Below are 6,045 nucleotides of genomic sequence, written 5' to 3' on the forward strand. Positions count from 1 at the left end.
TAGGCAATCCAGATGCTTGTAGCTCCTTTATCTTCACTGTGCATTGAAGGCACCCATTATCCCATGAAAACAGGACACTCAATAGGTACAAAATCAGATGTAAAGCATAATGAAATTGTTGAAAATGTAGAAAAACACTGTGAGCATCATAGTATACACACTGAGAAAGATGTTAGAAGTTTAGTTACTACCATCTCAGCAACACGAGATGTATTTCTTAGACATTACAGTCATGTATGAAGATCGTGACTTCACAAACAAGGTGACCATTCAAAGCAATGATTATCTAACTTTCTAGGGAACTTACCTGAATGTTAGCAGCCTTTCTTAAACTTTGTACCAATAAAAAGGAAGGAAACTACAGTGACTGGTTATGCTGGTCACTCACCATGTGTTAAGAAAAGAACTATGAGTTTTAAGCCTGTGGGTGGTGCTTGTAGGGGACTTGATGTGAATCGCTGGAGGCATGGAAAGAACAAACCTGCAGAGGACTATTCAGACACCAGAAACCCAGCCAGAGGAAGGGCAAACCAGACTCTGCCTGAGATATGGCTGTTCCGCCCGAATACCAGGGCACAGGTGCCCACCCTGGTGGCATCACAGTGCGGGTGGGTGCTCCCACTGCACCCAAAGACCAATTAAACTCTCAAAGTACATGGTGAGGTGCCCTGACCACCAAAGGGAGGTGGATGCCTCCAGATGCTCTCAGGCCCTGACCTCAAGTCACTCACTGATTAGGAAGGTTAAACAGACAGCTCCTGGCCCAGCTCCAAGCTGTTCCTCCTGCCCCGTGGGAGTTTCCCTGGAACAGTTCCTCCTGCAGACAGCAGCCTAGGGGTGGTGAGGCCCACTTCCAGCACCTGCTCCTGGAACTGGCAAACTGAGGAGTAAGTGTCATTGAAAGCTGAGAGTTTTACACATTGCAATTCTGGGAAAACATGGTGAGTTAAAGCACTCATGCCTTCTCCCCCTGTGAAGAGAGAGTTATTGTGCCCTCAGAAGTCATAAAGGTGAAGAGAACACAAGTGCTTGAGCACAAGAGCAGCAGGATGGGACTGGTGGTGCTGTTTGGCACATGCAAATGTGGCTTATCAAGAGCTATAGCTAGTTGGAAAAAAAACTGAACTAAAACACCTCCAAGCAAGAAGGTGTAAAATGCACAATCCTACTGTGCTAAATACCTCACTGTATGCCGCTAGGCTTACCTTAAAACACGCGAGGCATTTGAAGTAGAGTCTAATTAGGGACCTGTTACCTTGCTCACATTAGACCTCCCTGTAGGTCTTAGCTCAATTCCACTGCATGCAGATTTATACAAATTGCCTTTACACCATTGCCTTGGAAATGTAGGGGATAATGAATTCCTATAAGGAGGAAAATTTTGTAAAGGCAGGATAGCTAACAGAATGCACTTAACCAGCCTGGGGCATTGGTAGTGACTTTGGAGGGGCATCCTCCCCTGCACTGCCTGCAGCAATGGGGACCAGAGTGCTGTCCTTGGGTGATGTGGATACCCACTCTTAGGGCCAGGCTGATGGCAGGTCCCTTCTGAGACTTGCACTACTTGGAGGCAGCAAAGCAGAATATAGAAAACAGTACCTGGAATCAATGACTGACCCAAACCACTGAAAGTCCCCCAGAACTTGCCCAAAACTCCTGCTAAAGATTGTCTTTTCTATTGAATTGCAGAAGCACCCACGCTGTAAACAGTCCCAACTTTAGTCTTCCAGCCTTTCCACCAGGCAAGAAACATCATACAGAATTATGTAGTTGGGCTCTCCCCATGAGACAAAAGTAACAGAAGAAATTTTGCCTAAATAATTGGTAGGTGCTGGGTTCAGCACAGCACCTTATTCAGCTGTGGATTTTAAAACTGGTTACAGAACTCAGGTATTGAGAATCTGTCAAGAAACATTAAACATTAAGCTACTGCCTCTGGCTTCAAGTCCTTAGCCACAATGCACTGGTGGAAACAGTGATGGTCACTGTTTTCTCAGTCCTCTCCCTAGGCCTCTCCTGCTGGCCACTGTCAGGTGTGGGATGCTAGGCTTCCAGTTTAACCCAGTACGATGTGTTTTATTCTGTGCTCCTCAGGCATAGCTACTGGAAGAGGTCTGCTTCAATTAGGTGGCTCAATTCTGCCTTTGCATAACTCCTTGCTCAGTTTAACTGGACTGAATCAGGCAGCAAATACCAAATGTAACAACAAGACAAGGTAAAAGAAGCTTGTGGTCTCTTTACACTGGTGATATATCCTTATAGTAGATTGTCCCCCATTTACAACATTTTGTGCATGCTTCCTCGGTTTTGAGAGAGGTTTGTCACATCCTGCACATGTTTTATGTTCCTTTAAATACTGCCTTCCACATGTCTCATTTACTCCAAAATGATACCACAGCAAGACAACATGCATTGTCAGCTACTTAAAAAATAAGGTTCAACGCTGGTGTAGGTACCTCCACTTAAGTCAAAGGTGTCTTAGAGATAAACACACAGAATTTATAAAATGTTAGAGAAGCTGAAACCAATGAGGAATTTGTTTCTAAATCCACCAGAAGACTATATTTTTCAATAGTTACATAATGGTTTACAAAGTCTGAGAGATTAGCATTATATTTAGATGGCAAAATTGGACCAGAAGAATTGAGCTTCCTGCTGTGAGACACATCTGCAGGTGTGAAGAAGGTGCCAAGGGAGAAAAAGAATGTGGGTTTTTCAGATCAGATTGGTCAACTTCATCTTCCTTTTTTTCCCTAACCCATGATATGTATATGATTTCCTACCCACTTGTGCCTTTCCAATAACTTAATATGTCAAGTGATTTCAATGAACTTGAAGCAACAAGCAATCTCAAGGATATTCATCCCCTGTCTCTCAGATATTTTACAAACTGGCCATTTTATAGCTACTTCACTAGTGAAAAATACATTAAAAATTACTCAAGGAGACAGAGTCCTCATTGTATAGCCAGTTGTCTTCATCTTCCTCAGGATGCTTTTAAGATGAGCCCAACCTCTTTTCTTCCTAAAACGGTTTCAGCTATAATCAGCTACAGTTCGGGGTTTTTACTCTTTTTCCTGAAATGACAACAACAAAAAAACAAAACAAAAACAAAAACCAAAAAAGGTAATAGGAGGGGAAGAACATAGATTTTTTTTTTCCCTGAAATGGTGATTTACTGTCTGAGATTTTGGATCTTTCGCTAGCTTAGAGATTTGCTGTTTGAAGATTTTGCACCTTATTGATAAGGCTAGTACCACTGAAGATTGCCTGAAACATCCCTTCATATAATCCCACTTTAACTTGCCCACTACACAGTTTTTCTGTTCTTTTTTCTTTTTGTTTTTATTTTTGTTTATCGTTTGTGTGTGTATTTTGTTGTTGCTGTTCTTGTTCTTGTTGTGTTTTTTTTTTTTTTTTCTTTTTAAATATGTCAGGTGTCTGCCTCAGGCTGAATCTTTTTTGGAAGCATTTCAGCCAGTATCTCAGCTATTTCAGCAAATGAGACCAGGATGTGCAGGGGGAAGTTTAACTTGCACTGAGTATTCTGATGACAACTCCTTTGAACAAGCTTTCCATGCTTTAAAGTAGAGAATAAAATTTGACAAGAGAGGGAGAGCATCATATGAAAATGACATGATGATTCATTCCTCCATATGAAAATTTGAGCCATTGGGCCAAGTTATAAGTCTTCCAAAAAATTGCAGCCTGCATATCTGTTAGTGATTAACAGCTAAAATTCTATATTCGATGAGCACATTCGTGCTTTTCATGGGTTTTTAGTGATATCCAGATTGCTTGTATAATGCCCTCAAAGAAGTGCTACGAGCACATCTGTCTCCTAAAAGTTTTTGTATGCGAGACAGCTGGGCATATGCAACCCTCAGACTAAATATACATTACAGGGTTTCAGGAAGAACGCTGGCTATTCTGAGCAGAGGTGAGACAGGGCAATAGCAGGACTGGGGTAGAAGGAAAGGAGGGGGTGAACATGACAGTTGTACATCCACACGAATATGGGAAGAAGGACACATGTGACAGGACAAAAGGGAAATCACACTGGGAAGCCAGTCTCCTTGTAAGAGACTCATAGAGTCTTCAATCTAAAGAAGTTGGATTTTATGAGCATAGCATTATTTTATGCGAAATTGCAGAGGATGCAACAAGAGGGATGACAAATCTCAAGGGAAGAAGGCAGAGTTGGGCAGGCTAGACAAGAAAGAGCAGGGGCCAGGAGTAAGACCAACAAGGAAGTGAGCATGGCATGGTAAGGCATGAGACAAAGAAAAGCAGGATGGATGTTCAGATGTTGTGGATGTATACATCCAAGGGGACATGCTGTCTGCAGTTTACCTGCTTCCTAGATCTTGTACCATTGCCTACACTGGCTGACCACCATCCCACTTCAGAGCAGAGCAAGCCTTGCATTCATCTGAATGCAGAGCCTGGGTCCAGGCATTGCAACATCCCCACCATGTTTTTTAGCCCCACCAGAGGACTTTCTGTGCCTCTCACTGAGGACATTCCATGTAACAGAGTAACGGCTCCATCGGTAAAGGACACAGACAAGTCATATTCTACAGCACGTGACAGATTTTAGTTGGAAATTGCAAGACCGAGGGCGAGTTTTTAAATTCTGGAAGCCTGGACTTAGAATAGTCAGGATCAATTGGGATCCGTGGCTTCTGTCTGACTGTTTTGTCATTTTTTCAACTTGTGTTCATAAGAAAAGTTTTCTCATCTCATTTTCTTGCTTCCTGAGATAAGGAGTAGTAGGTATCTCGGGTCTGTGTTGCCAATCCAGCATGAGTCCATGTGATCTGTTCCCAGGTAGCAGTGAAGTCTTACTGGCTACTATCACCTCTTTTGGCCTAGGCCGTATCACTAGCACTATTCTCTACGAGCAGACTGCACATTAAAGAAGAGATAACTGCAGTAAATATAAAATGCCACACCAACATGTTCTTCCATACATTATACTAGGAACTGTGAGGAAAAAAAAAAACAGTGGGAGGGAAAATGCAATAGAAAGGCAGGTCCATGTAAGAAAGTGTGGAAGAGGCTAGAGAAGATGGCCCCCAAAAGTTTGTGAGAGTAAAGGATAACATGTATGCTTGCCTGGAATTTATTTCTGGGTGTTTTATAATTCTTGAGAGCTTGTCTGTCACAGCCATTTGTGTCACTCATTGGCAAATATCCCAGTCTTTACACTTTTTATGCTAGTGCACCAAAATCCTCACATCTAACATCTAATTTAATAGGTCAGAGGTAGGGAAAGATTATCATAAGCTTGAATAATTAATATTTGTTGTTGACTTGGCACCAGAGTGCAGAGCACCTGCCTCCGAGCATAATTTGCTAGGTTAGGCTGATTGATTTTTTTCTTTTTTTTTTCAGAACAATTCTAAAATAACATTATACTAAAGTTGTGAAGTGACCTACTGCAAGGTTGAGGATTCCACTGTTAGACCTGCTGTTTAATAATCTCCCCCTCTGCCCACTAAAGTGTAATGTGAAAAACCATAAGACTCTGTAATTACATAACTAAACTCTCTTTTACTTCTCAATAAACCTTTGCTCAATCCACTATCTAGACTGGATGGTTCTCACTGTGAACGTAAGAACGAAGTACTACTGCTCATCAGTGTGGAGCCTGGTCCCTGACCTGTAACGTCAGCAAGGTCTAATTCTCTGATGTAAAGACCTTTGAGCACACACACACCTGTGCTGATGAACTGCAGATCAACTCACCTCAATGTGTGATAATGCTCAGCTTTTCTGTGGTCTGTTGTGATCGGTGTAGGTGAGATTCTCAAACTGTTCTGTAGCAAGAGCCAGTTCTACATAAAAAGACAATATCTAACTGGACAGGTGAGGAAAGTAAGAGCATGAACTCATAGTATCCCATACTACAGAGTCCCAACACCAACAGAAGGCAATGAGAGACCCATGCCTGGTTCAGGGCAGGAACCCAATTCCCTCTCTCCTTCTGTGCTCTACTGCTTTCTTGGTGAGTTTTCCCACATAGGTTTATTTTACTCAACC

Source organism: Columba livia, chromosome 1 (assembly GCF_036013475.1).
Source record: "Columba livia isolate bColLiv1 breed racing homer chromosome 1, bColLiv1.pat.W.v2, whole genome shotgun sequence".
Classification (NCBI taxonomy): domain Eukaryota; kingdom Metazoa; phylum Chordata; class Aves; order Columbiformes; family Columbidae; genus Columba; species Columba livia.